Source organism: Schistocerca americana, chromosome 2 (assembly GCF_021461395.2).
Source record: "Schistocerca americana isolate TAMUIC-IGC-003095 chromosome 2, iqSchAmer2.1, whole genome shotgun sequence".
In the NCBI taxonomy this organism is placed as follows: Eukaryota; Metazoa; Arthropoda; class Insecta; order Orthoptera; family Acrididae; genus Schistocerca; species Schistocerca americana.
Genome location: NC_060120.1, coordinates 23,903,511 through 23,917,768, shown reverse-complemented (window position 1 = coordinate 23,917,768; position 14,258 = coordinate 23,903,511). Strand labels below are relative to the sequence as shown.

At 44.5% G+C, this 14,258-nt stretch overlaps 1 pseudogene; it reads right to left on the bottom strand.

Annotated features, from left to right (window-relative positions):
* Positions 1 to 1,719: 1,719 nt before the first annotated feature.
* On the bottom strand, positions 1,720 to 1,837 carry LOC124597513 (annotated as a pseudogene).
* Between the last annotated feature and the right edge of the window lie 12,421 nt (positions 1,838 to 14,258).

Below are 14,258 nucleotides of genomic sequence, written 5' to 3'. Positions count from 1 at the left end.
ACGATCCGATCCGACCTTATCCGATTTGACCCGAAAGCGCGGCGCGCGTGTTTGCCGCTGCTGAATAATGTATGCGGCAGCGGGCCGGGCCGCCTTCTTAAAATGAAGCGGCCTGTTTCACAGCCGGCTCGCTGCGACCCGCCTGCGCCGCGCCGCGCCACCCTGCAAAGTGGATGTGACGTCGCTACAGCGACGGGCGCCGCCGTGTTCGGGTGGTACACGCTCTCGGCTTCCCTGCTTTACGAAGGTGCTGTACCCTATGCTGGTACCTCAAACGTGGATTACGCTACCTGTGGCGCTGCTAAAAAGGAGTTCCAAATGGTGTAAATCGTGTCTCTTTTAGGTATGGTACATTGAGGTGGCAAAAGTCATTGAATACCTCCAAATATCGTCTCGGACCTCCTTTTGCCCGGATTAGTGCCTCATCTAGACGTGGCATGCACTCAAAAGTTGTGTCGGAAGTTCCATGCGGCTTTTCGCGGATGATGCTGTAGTATACAGAGAACTTGCAGCATTATAAAACTGTAGCGAAATGCAGGAAGATCTGCAGCGGATAGACACTTGGTGCAGGGAGTGGCAACTGACCCTTAACGTAGACAAATGCAACGTATTGCGAATACATAGAAAGAAGGATCATTTATTGTATGATTATATGATAGCGGAACAAACACTGGTAGCAGTTACTTCTGTAAAATATCTGGGAGTATGCGTACGGAACGATTTGAAGTGGAATGATCATATAAAATTAATTGTTGGTAAGGCGGGTACCAGGTTTTGATTCATTGGGAGAGTCCTTAGAAAATGTAGTCTACCAGCAAAGGAGGTGACTTACAAAACACTCGTTCGACTTATACTTGAGTATTGCTCATCAGTGCGGGATCTGTACCAGGTCGGGTTGACGGAGGAGGTAGAGAAGATCCAAAGAAGAGCGGCGCGTTTCGTCACAGGGTTATTTGGTAAGCGTGATAGCGTTACGGAGATGTTTAGCAAACTCAAGTGGCGGACTGTGCAAGAGAGCCGCTCTCCATCGCGGTGTAGATTGCTGTCCAGGTTTCGAGAGGGTGCGTTTCTGGAAGAGGTATCGAATATATTGCTTCCCCCTATTTATACCTCCCGAGGAGATCACGAATGTAAAATTAGAGAGATTCGAGCGCGCACGGAGGCTTTCCGGCAGTCGTTCTTCCCGCAAACCGTACGCGACTGGAACAGGGAAGGGAGGTAATGACAATGGCCCGTAAAGTGCCCTCCGCCACACAGCGTTGGGTGGCTGGCGGAGTATAAATGTAGATGTAGATGTAAATGTAGAAAAAGTCGTTGGAAGTCTCCTGCACAAATAGTGATACATGCTGCCTCCGCAGGCATCGGACGATCCGTGTGGGTCGTATTGTCCCGAATGTTTTTCTGACCAATCGCGAGTTACTGTCGTCATCGATATGACGCATTGTGATACATAAACCTTGCATCGTTCTTTGGCAACATAAAGTGTGTGAGCAGCTAAAAGTGGTCTCCAACTCCTCCCGAACAGGCCATGAAGGCCCAAAGGTACCGAGCGGCCGCCGTCTCATCCTCAGACCACGTGCGTCACTGGATGCATATATGGAGGGGCATGTGGTCAGCACACCGCTCTGCCGGCCGTGTGTCTGTTTCCGAGACCGGAGTCGCTACTTCTCAATCAAGTAGCTCCTCAGTTGGCGTCACAAGGGCTGAGTGCACCCTGCTTGCCAACAGCACTCGGAAGACCGGATGGTCAACCATCCAAGTGCTAGCCCAGCCCGACAGCACTTAACTTCGGTGACCTGACGGGAACCGGTGTTACCACTGCGGAAAGGCCGTTGGCAAAAGTGTTCTCCAAGTAGCTGAATATAGCCATTTCCAGTCGGTCATCCGGTCCGCCCCATGTAAACACAGACCACAACTTTATGGAGCTACCACCAGCTTGCACAGTGCCTTGTTATGACTTGGGTCCATGGCTCCGTTGGGTCTACGGCACACTCTAATCTTGTCACCAACTGTTACCAACTGAAATCTGGACTCATTTGACCAGGTCACTGTTTTCCAGTCCTCTGGTGTGCAACCGGTATTGTTACGAGACCAGGCGACGCTCTGCAGGCGATTTTGTGCTGTTTGTAAAGGCGCTTGCATCGGTCTTGTTTTGCCATAACTCATTAACACCAAATTTCACCGCACTCTCCTAGTGAATACGTTCGTCGTATGTCCCACATTGACGTCTGCGGTTATTTCGTGTAGTGTTTATTGCTTGTCTGTTAGCACTGACAGCTCTATGCAAAAGGCGCTGCTCTCATTGGTTAAGTGAAGATCGTCGGTCACTGCTTTGTCCGTGATGAGAGACAAAACCTGAAATGTGGTATTCTCGGCAGACTCCTTGTAACGTGCGCGTGGGGCACACAATACTCATTAAAGCCTGTACTATGGTAAGTGAGTTAGGTATTGACAGCGTGTACCTGAATGGAGGCAAATCAGACTTACACCCACTCGGTAATAACAATGATACGTCAAATAAGTCCGAAATGCAACTACACGTCAGGATGGACAAGAAACAACACAGAAGATGCTACCAATTTGTTAATAATACGGTCGCCAGCCTAATTAGGCATTAACTGAGTTTCTTCCCTGTACAAGTTGATGTACATTCATGCAAAACAACACATAGTAACACTGCATAATATAGTAAATTTTATAACCAGAAAATCTATTGAACTGATAGTTTCACGTTCTGTACTGATATGGTAAAACCATAAATACATAACACTACACTATAATGTATACTATAAAACTTCGTACTGTCTATTGATGTGATTAAAATCGGGCTTAGGTTACCCTAGAAACAGCACTTTCGAGTCACACACACAATGTCAATTTTGTTAAAGATAAAAGCACTGATAAATTTTGGATTTTATATTGACTTTAACTTTGCTGGTCAAATCAATTTAGAACACTTCAGAATTCAAATGAATAAAAAAAGGGGGGGGACCCTGAAACTGTTATGATCACTGTATAAAAAAATTTAATTACTGACACCATTATTCGCTCAAGATTTCCAATATATGAGTTACTACTCTCTTTATCTTATTTCCTACTCATTTAAATACCTTTGTATCTGTCTCGAAATAATTAAACTTCATTACTAAATCAACATTAAAGTTATCTTCCAACTTTGTCAGACTTTTGTTATTCATTTACTGGTTCATTAACAAAACAGTTCTTTGAACACCATTCTTAGATAGTTAGGTCTGCAGGTAATTGTTATTAACACAAAATTTAATTTTTCGTTTCGGGACACTCGGATTGCACAACATTTGGAAAGGACCCTATCTAGGTTAGTTGTGAGGATAATTGAATGATAGGAAAGTTCTGGTAAAATTTAAGTTGTTATTGAACAGTATGGAACAAAAGTAACACTGGTCCATACGAATACAGTACTAAAAGTTTCAACCTGTTCGTATCGATGCGGCGGTTGGCAGGCGGCGAGCTGGCGAGGCACAAAGCACACATACAACCACAGCTATCGGCACTTTATTTCTTCATAGCGTCGCAGTACTTTTCCATTTAGTGCCTATGGAATTTTGCCATGCTGTATGGGCGTTGGAACGGCATACCCGAGGCTCAATGAAACTACGTCTTCCAGGAGAGCCTCCTCGCTCCAGAACGTGTTGCTCAGACCAATGCCAAACTCCAACTAACTACTGCTGAGCCCGTTGTGCCGTGCAGCGCCCGCGTGCATTTTCCCGCGCTCGCCTGCCATCCATCTTTTACCGCTCCCTTACAGACAGGGTATTCACCCGAGGTTTTACATTCGACATATTGTAACACATTGCCTATGTATGGACCAGACGCACAGTTACAATTTTAAACATCTTACAATAGTTTCAACATTTGTTACATTTCAATTCTTTTACAATATTGTTTGACATTTGACATAAACATTAATATTCACATTGAAAATTGTTTACAGTTTTCTTAACACAATGACATGAAACAAAAAAGAAATGAAATCAGAACATCGATTACACTAATTTATCGAAAAATCAGATGGAAAAAAAATATTATTTTTATGTACAGTCAACATCGTTGTTGTTACATCCTGATGCTGCCAGTCTCGGAGTATTGAATTCCCTAACGTTCTTGAAATGGAGTGTCTCATGCGTCTAGCTCCAACTACCGTTTCGCGTTCGAAGTCTGTTGATTCCCGTCGCGCGGCCATAATCATATCGAAAACCATTTTACATGAATCACCTGAGTACAATCGACAGCTCCGCCAATGCAGTGTCATTTTATACCATGTGTACGCGATACTACGGTCATCTTTATGGCTATAACATGACTTTTGTCACCTCAGTGTACTTATGAATGCTACTGTTGTTTCCGAAATGCAATTGGTAGTCACCAAAAATTTTCATAATGTACTGTGACGCTTTTGTCAGTATCAGAAAATTTTTAAAGCGGTGCAACAAGAGGTTCTAGAGTACTCACCATACCGTTTCCTTGTTATACGCCTTTTGAGCAGCTAACACATTCTATACATTCTTCTTGAATGAAGGGTTTCCACTGGGCATGATGCCGTAACATCATTTTCTTTTCTTCTTCCGGTCATCGCCCTTCCGACTGATGTGCCTACCTCTTCATCTTAGAGTAGCACATACGCCCTACATCCTCAATTGTTTTCTTTTCTTGCAGTTTTGACACACTATCGTTTCGTCGCCTAGCACAGAATTGTGACTTCATGTCTTAATATATGTCCAGTCATCCTTTCTATTCTGCTTTTCAGGGTCTTCCTATGTTGCCCTCCTCCCCGATTCTACAGAGAACTTCCTCGTTTATTATAGTATCAGCCCACCTAACGTTCGCCCCCGGCAGCTGAGTGGTCAGCACGACAGAATGTCAATCTTAAGGGCCCGGGTTCAATTCCCGGGTGGGTCGGAGATTTTCTCCGCACAGGGACTGGCTGTTGTGTTGTCCTAATCATCATTATTTCATCCCCATCGACGCGCAGGTCGCCGAAATGGCGTCAAATCGAAAGACTTGCACCCGGCGACCGGTCTACCCGACGGGAGGCCCTAGTCACACGACATTTTTACTAGCCCACCTAACTCTCACCATTCTTCTGTATCACCACAACCGAAACGTTTCAGTTCTCTTGCGTTCCACTTTTCCCTTGCAACGGCGTTCTCGAAACGTACATCCTCATAAATTTCTTCCTCAAATTAAAGTCGACGTTTGGTACTGGTAGACGACTTTTCACCAAGAATAACTTGGTCTGCATCGTGGTCCCCAAATTTTGATGTTAAGTTTATCGGTGCTCTCATCTCTGCTACTCATCATTTCTTTTATCCAAATTTGATTTGTTTTCGTTCCAAAGTGTGTGATCATTAGGTTGTTCACTTCATTTGACAGATTCTGTAATTCTTCCTCACTTTTAATGACGATTCGTGTTGAATAGTCCAGAGATCCCGGTGCTACATCACAGTCGACAACGCGAAGAGATTAGCGAGGGTTCGCTGCAATGCGCAACGACGCATCGGAGGCGCTTCAGAAGACCACGCCTCCCTCTCAGCAACAGCAGTGCCCTTACACCGAAGTCAGTATCGTTTTGGGCATCCAAGAACTCGGCCCAGTTCGAGACCTCGGCTACAGCAGTCAACATCATCGTCAAGGACCGACGGGTAGTTAACGTATCAGACGATATTGACAGTGTTAAACATCCTACAGTCTGGTGATCAGTGCATCATCTGATACTTTGTTAGTCCAGTACTCCTGTGGCAAAGAAGTGTGTGAAAGTTAAGTAAACCTTTTATTCATTTACGTAATAAAGTGAACTAATATTTCATGTGTTCTAGGTTGACAAGTCTTGTACAAGAGCCATCAAAAAAAGCACAGTTCTATTGAGACGAATGTAGGTTCGCCTGCCTGCAACAATAACATTGTCATGAACGAATCTTATCATTGACATCCTTTCACCCTGAGCTTTAATCCCACTCCTGAACACTGCTCCTCTTTCCGTCATTGTTCCTACGATGTATGGATCGAACAGTAGGGACAAATGACAGCATCCTTGGCATACAACCTTTGTACGCTCAAGCGCCAAAGAAACTGGTACAGGCATGCGTATTCAAATACAAAGATATGTAAATAGGCAGAATACGACCCTGCGGTCGGCAACGCCTATAAAAGACAATAAGTGTCGGGTGCAGTTTTTAGATCGGTTACGGGTGCTAAAATGGTAAGTTACAAGATTTAAGTGAGTTTGAACGTGGTGTTATAGTAGGCGCACGAGCGAAAGGACACAGCATCTCCGAGGTAGCACGACTGAAGAGAAGCGTTCAGTGCGACATAAGTGCAACCCTTCCGCAAATTACTCTAGCTTTCAATGCTGGGCCATCAACAAGTGTCAGTGTGCGAAGCATTCAACGAAACATCATCGGTATGGGCTTTCGGAGCCGAAGGCTCACTCGTGTTCTCTTGCTGAATGCACGACACAAATCTTTACGCCTTGCGTGGGCCCATTAACACGACATCGGACTGTTGATGACTGAAAACATGTTGTCTGGTCGGACGAGTCTCGTTTCAAATTGTATCGAGTGGATAGACGTGTCCAGGTAGGGAGACAACCTCATGAATCCATGAACCCTGCATGCCAGCAGGGGACTTTCGAAGCTGGTGCAGGCTCTGTAATGGTGTGAGGCGTGTGCAGTTAGAGTGATATTGGACCCATGATACGTCTAGATACGACTCTGACAGGTGACACGTGCGTAAGCATCCTGTCTGATCACCTGCATCCATTCATGTCCATTGAGCATTAGAGCGGCCTTGGGCAATTCCAGCAGGACATTTAGACACCCCACACATCCAGAATTGCTACAGAATGGCCCCTGGAACACTGTTCTGAGTTTACGCACTACCGCTGCCAACAAACTCCCCACACAGGAACATTATTGAGCGTATGTGGGATGCCTTGCAGTGTGCTGTTCAGAAGAGATCTCCACCCCTTCGCATTCTTACGGATTTATCGACATCCATGCAGGATTCATAGTGCCAGTTCCCTCCAGCACTACTTCAGACATTAGTCGAGTCCATGCCACGTCGTGTGGCGGCACTTCAGTGTACTCGCTGGGGCGCCACACGATATTAGGCAGGTGTACAGTTTCTTTGACTCTTCTGTGTAATTCGAAGACATCATTGTATGAAATTAATAGTCGTAAGACTTTTCCATCTACAAAGTCTGCTGTTATCCAAAGTGCAAAAGTTCTGTAGCATAAGTGGCTGTGAAATGTTGCGCTTGGATCGACAGCTCGGTGTTCGGTGTCCCTGTTTATTTCATGTGCAGTGAGCACAGTAAAAACAGAGCGTTAAGTTGGCACCATGAACGGGAGCGTTTGTGATATCACGAGTGGTAAAGACCAGCTCAACATTCTGATGTGTTGGCAGAAGAGCCAACACCGTGTAGCTACAGGAGGCCGAAATGCACGCATTTAAGCTCACGCAGGCTGGCGTGAGGTCTGGAAAATGACAAGGAATTATAGTAGCCAAAAATAGTACATAGCTTCTGGAATACTTAACTTTAATCCATAATTGGAGAACATCGCTCTTGTTGATACATTAATAACAATCTCAATATAAACTGGTAATGGCGCCTTGCTAGGTCGTAGCAAATGACGTAGCTGAAGGCTATGCTAACTATCGTCTCGGCAAATGAGAGCGTAGTTTGTCAGTATAGCATCGCTAGCAAAGTCGGCTGTACAACTGGGGCGAGTGCTAGGACGTCTCTCCAGACCTGCTGTGTGGCGGCGCTCGGTCTGCAGTCACTGACAGTGGCGACACGCGGGTCCGGCGTATACTAATGGACCGCGGCCGATTTAAAGGCTACCACCTAGCAAGTGTGGTGTCTGGCGGTGACACCACACATTCAGTTATACGGACAAATTGTAATTTGCATTAGACTAGCTAATTATTATCAGTTCCATTCCGTTGATAACTTACATCACAAGGAAAAGTGAAGCAGGGCCCCAGTTATTGTTCTAAGAAAAAGATTTAAACTACAAAGGGAAATAAAACAGTTACTGGGAATGTATAATTACAAATGGAATATCATAATTAGTTACAAGTACACGATACTAGAAGCAAAAACGTCTCAGTAAACGTAGGTCTGGAAACTAACCGTTTGTGAGATAATTGCGCCTTTGTGGTTACCATCCACCACTGACCTCAGTCTGTGTAAACGTCATTCCTGTTAGAGAAAGGTACAACGTTAAAGAAGTTGGTAGAAGGGCAGGTGTACTGAACGAACACGAACACAGTTACACGACTGTATTCAGTGAGAAACGAGTTATTCAAAGAGTCATCCTTGTACCCTTCGATGCACTGAGTTTCCAACCCCTTCAAACACGCCTTGATTCGGGTTTCTTACCAAGTATAGGCAAGTCTCTGTTCCGATTCTTCAACTGAGTTAACCACAGTGGCGAACATTACACCTTTTAGGTGGTCCCAAACACAGAAACCCAAGGAGTTCACATCAAGTGATCTTGGATTGGAAACCACAGTACAGATCTTTATCCAACCCGTTTCTGCAAGTCAGTGGGTATAATCTTTGATCGTTCTGATGAAGCCTTCAGGTAGTTTACGGTTGTGTGCTGATTTGACAGCAACAGGGAGCCCACGAACCGTGGTGGATACTTTCCCTCTTCCACATCCGGAGGAATTTGATGGACTGGTTCAGAGCAGATACTTTTCAAAAATATACTTTCGAGAGGAATATTTACAGTCCAAGAAATACTTTGTGATGAGCAATCACTTAGGTTTGTTCCAGTTTCAAAGACTAAAATATGAAAGTGATACACCACCTGTAGTTTTCCAGAGATTCCTCGAACAGTCAACAGCAAAAGTCCCTTCTTTTATAAACTATTATTTTTATCCAAAAAAACAACGTGATACATAAAAACCCACTACCTTACTCATACGTGGGTCCCAATTCTACATATACATTACAGTTACTGCATTATTTTACTACAGGTTGTGTGTTATGTTATTACACCACTAAGAGCATCTCTTGGTAATGCTGTTCTTATTCATTCTGAACGTTATTTTGTCTTTGACTACATCTACATCTACATCTACATTTATACTCCGCAAGCCACCCAACGGTGTGAGGCGGAGGGCACTTAACGTGCCACTGTCATTACCTCCCTTTCCTGTTCCAGTCGCGTATGGTTCGCGGGAAGAACGACTGCCTGAAAGCCTCCGTGCGCGCTCTAATCTCACTAATTTTACATTCGTGATCTCCTCAGGAGGTATAAGTAGGGGGAAGCAATATATTCGATACCTCATCCAGAAACGCACCCTCTCGAAACCTGGCGAGCAGCTACACCGCGATGCAGAGCGCGTCTCTTGCAGAGTCTGCCACTTGAGTTTGTTAAACATCTCCGTAACGCTATCACGGTTACCAAATAACCCTGTGACGAAACGCGCCGCTCTTCTTTGGATCTTCACTATCTCCTCCGTCAACCCGATCTGGTACGGATCCCACACTTATGAGCAATACTCAAGTATAGGTCGAACGAGTGTTTTGTAAGCCACCTCCTTTGTTGATGGACTACATTTTCTAAGGACTCTCCCAATGAATCCCAACCTGGTACCCGCCTTACCAACAATTAATTTTATATGATCATTCCACTTCAAATCGTTCCGCACGCATACTCCCAGATATTTTACAGAAGTAACTGCTACCAGTGTTTGTTCCGCTATCATATAATCATACAATAAAGGATCCTTCTTTCTATGTATTCGCAATACATTACATTTGTCTATGTTAAGGGTCAGTTGCCACTCCCTGCACCAAGTGCCTATCCGCTACAGATCTTCCTGCATTTCGCTACAATTTTCTAATGCTGCAACTTCTCTGTATACAACAGCATCATCCGCGAAAAGCCGCATGGGACTTCCGACACTATCTACTAGGTCATTTATATATATTGTGAAAAGCAATGGCCCCATAACACTCCCCTGTGGCACGCCAGAGGTTACTTTAACGTCTGTTGACGTCTCTCCATTGATAACAACATGCTGTGTTCTGTTTGCTAAAAACTCTTCAATCCAGCCACACAGCTGGTCTGATATTCCGTAGGCTCTTACTTTGTTTATCAGGCGACAGTGCGGAACTGTATCGAACGCCTTCCGGAAGTCAAGAAAAATAGCATTCTACCTGGGAGCCTGTATCTAATATTTTCTGGGTCTCATGAACAAATAAAGCGAGTTGGGTCTCACACGATCGCTGTTTCCGGAATCCATGTTGATTCCTACATAGAAGATTCTGGGTTTCCAAAAACGACATGATACTCGAGCAAAAAACATGTTCTAAAATTCTACAACAGATCGACGTCAGAGATATAGGTCTATAGTTTTGCGCATCTGCTCGACGAACCTTCTTGATAACTGGAACTACCTGTGCTCTTTTCCAATCATTTGGAACCTTCCGTTCCTCTAGACACTTGCGGTACACGGCTGTTAGAAGGGGGGCAAGTTCTTCCGCGTACTCTGTGTAGAATCGAATTGGTATCCCGTCAGGTCCAGTGGACTTTCCTCTGTTGAGTGATTCCAGTTGCTTTTCTATTCCTTGGACACTTATTTCGATGTCAGCCATTTTTTCGTTTGTGCGAGGATTTAGAGAAGGAACTGCAGTGCGGTCTTCCTCTGTGAAACAGCTTTGGAAAAAGGTGTTTAGTATTTCAGCTTTAGGCGTGTCATCCTCTGTTTCAATGCCATCATCATCCCGGAGTGTCTGGATATGCTGTTTCGAGCCACTTACTGATTTAACGTAAGACCAGAACTTCCTAGGATTTTCTGTCAAGTCGGTACATAGAATTTTACTTTCGAATTCACTGAACGCTTCACGCATAGCCCTCCTTACGCTAACTTTGACATCGTTTAGCTTCTGTTTGTCTGAGAGGTTTTGGCTGCGTTTAAACTTAGAGTGAAGCTCTCTTTGCTTTCGCAGTAGCAAAGGGTTACTACAGGGTTACACGTTAATTTCTGTTTTCTAATTCTATACTACGTTGTACAAATGCTTAAACTAGTCTACACTACTGCAGCGTTCCAGGTGTACCAGTGTGATAGCTGGCCTAAGATCTTGAATTCTCAGCAGTTTTCTACTAACAGTTAATCCTATCTTAACCTACATGTAATCTAAGATTCTTGTTACTACTGTCATATTTAGTGCTTTGTCGTAATCGGTGATTTATGCACGCTCCTTCTCGATCCGAGAAGTGGTGGATCCCAGCCGTGAGGCAGCTAGCCGAGTGCACGACCCGGCGGGACAGGATACGTGCGAAGAGTCTCGGTAAGTGTGTTATCCCAATTACCACTGTCCTTTGAAACTCCCTTAGGATTTCATTTGAGATTTCGTTGGCGAGTTCATTACGAGTCTGGGACGTGTCCTGTTGCCTGAGAAGATGGTGCGAGTCACGTTTGGGTAATGGTGCCTAAGTTGTGATGCAACGTCGTCAAAAAGGGGGCGTATAAACTATTTAAACGATATTGTCGACCAGGGTAGAACGGCTGCTGAAGGAGACAAGGCCATTTTTACGCAACAGCTAGCTTCATCTTCACCACTCTCGATCGTGGCATTCAGTTGCGATCACTGAATGGTAAAGAACACTGCGTGACGATCCGCTTACGATTCGTCAGCGTACAGTGTCACATACGGTGCCGAAGGGATGACTTAGTGGCAAGTGCCTGTAACTTGGACGCTCTGTAGCGTTGTTGGGTGACGTTTATCGACATTGGTTCCTGTATTTTTTCCTCAAGAAACCTTCCACAAACCCTCGAAGTTTGTGGCAATATTTCTGGGACGCCCTATGTAGCAGACAATAGATTAATCATCCTGTCTCTAAGTCTAAAATATATTTCATAGTACGACGTCGTAGCTGGTGCTGTGTAACTCAGTCATATGTTGTTATACTGCGTGATGATGATCCAAGGTTGCGGCTAGCAGCAAAAATGAAGAACAGTTTCAGTAGCAAATGAAACAGAACTGTCAGTCCCGTTTCATAAGATTTGTCACCTAGAATTTCCGAGCGTATTTTCAACACATCGGTAATTCGGAATCATATTCTTTTACTCTAGAGGTGATAGAACGAGTGGATGAATTTATTTTAAAAGATCTGCAGTGAATGAGAGATGTAAACACTGTATGCTCGAGCTTCTCCACCAAATAATGCTCTGGTAGTTTGGGAAGCCAGTGAAAGCAGATCAAGGACTGAAGAAACATACTGTTTCCCCATAAGCGCCTCTGAGCTGTAGCCCCTCCACTCTCCAGGTACGTCGCGGATGGCCGAATTAGTGAACGGTCAGACACTTTGCTTCTACGATATGTAAGTACAGGACGGACTCTTCTAAGTCTACTCGTGTGGCTTGGGGTTAGATAACGGTTTGATTTATTTCAACGTGTAGTAGGTTTCAGTCGGAAGTTTAATTCAGAAGACCACTTTGCAACTATATTTCTTGGATGTTTGTAATATAATTTTACGAGCAGACTGAGATTCTTAATGTGGAAGCCTTCACCCATGGTAAGATGTAACCACATGCAGATTGTAGTTTTTTGTGCGGAAGCCATTATCGGTGAAGAAATGTAAGCGCATCTAGATCTGTGAATTTACTCTCCCATCGACTGTTTCACCTATAGCTTAAATGAATGTACGAGGGTTGTCCAGAAAGTAGGTCCCGATCGGTCGCGAAATGGACACCACAGTGAAAACCCAATGAAGCTTTGCACAGATGTGTTGGGTAGAGTCTCTGGTATGACCGTCGATCGTATCAAGACGCTCTTTTCAGGTGTTAGCGCACTGTGAACTAGTAAAGGTGCCTAGAACAAAGATGTCTCCCGCCAAGTAGGAGGGGCCGCTGAGAGGCTTCACCTTCATCAATGCAGCCCACCTAACACGATTGCCGAGCACTTCCTTCTTCATGAAAATTCTCGACCGCACTGTGTAGGGACAGTGAAGACGCTCCTCCAGCCTTTTCGATGGCAAGTGTTCGATCACCCGCAACACAGCCCAGTTGGCTCGTCCTGGCTCAAAATGGCTCTGAGCACTATGGGACTCAACTGCTGAGGTCATTAGTCCCCTAGAACTTAGAACTAGTTAAACCTAACTAACCCAAGGACATCACAAACGTCCATGCCCGAGGCAGGATTCGAACCTGCGACCGTAGCGGTCTTGCGGTTCCAGACTGCAGCGCCTTTAACCGCACGGCCACTTCGGCCGGCGGCTCGTCCTGAGTATCATCTCTGTTCACATGAAACGCTGGATACGAAGACAACACTTGGGCGCAGGCTATGCACTGTAGACCGGCGTAGAGAATTATCGAAGCACAGGCGGCTGCCTTCTATGACGATGGTGTCGGAAATTTGGTATAACGCTCCGACAAATGCCTAAGTCGGACATTTGTCGGAGCGGCGACTATATGGAGAAGTATCTGGAAAATGTAGCTAACTCTTGCAAATAAAAAGTTTCTGATTTTCACTGTGATTTCCATTTAGCGACCAAACGGAACTTACTTTCTAGCTAACCCTCGTATAGACGTGAACCATTTGAAAATATCTTTTCCGGAATGCATGGTATTTTTAACTTGTAATTCAGTATTTTTGATCTTGGTCCTTGGCCTGTGCTCATGCCACATGGCACCATAGCCAGTCTTCACTTAGTCTCAACTAATTAAGGGAAACGTTTGGCGCCTTCAGCGATTAAGGCCAGTTATTTCATGCTTCTCTCTTTTATGGGGAATGAAACAACTCCTTTCAGTGTTAAAAACATTTGTGACGAACAGACTGTATCAGTTGTCCGTTACATTGTGCCCAACGAGTAACACTGTGTTTCATATTGTAATACGTGAAATTAAGGAAAGAACGAGTACCAACGTGTAAAAAGTAGTTTCTCATTTATCATTTATTGACATTAATGCATTTTTTGGTCATTATGCTGTCTGGCAGGTAATTCTTCCTGTTTATCCCCTGGAGCGCTTAATTATGATAATTTAGCGCCCGTAGTATCGTACCATGTCTATTTGTGAGAATTTCTGCGAATTATTTCCGTACAACCTTCCATATCCGCCACATACACAAAGCTAACCATTAGTATAAAAACATCACAAGTCTGTAGTAGTCCTTTACTAACCGCATTAAGGGACCTTTGAATTGAATTTGCATTATTATACTTGTCAAGAGTGTGTTTATATGATAAAGACGTCCCGAC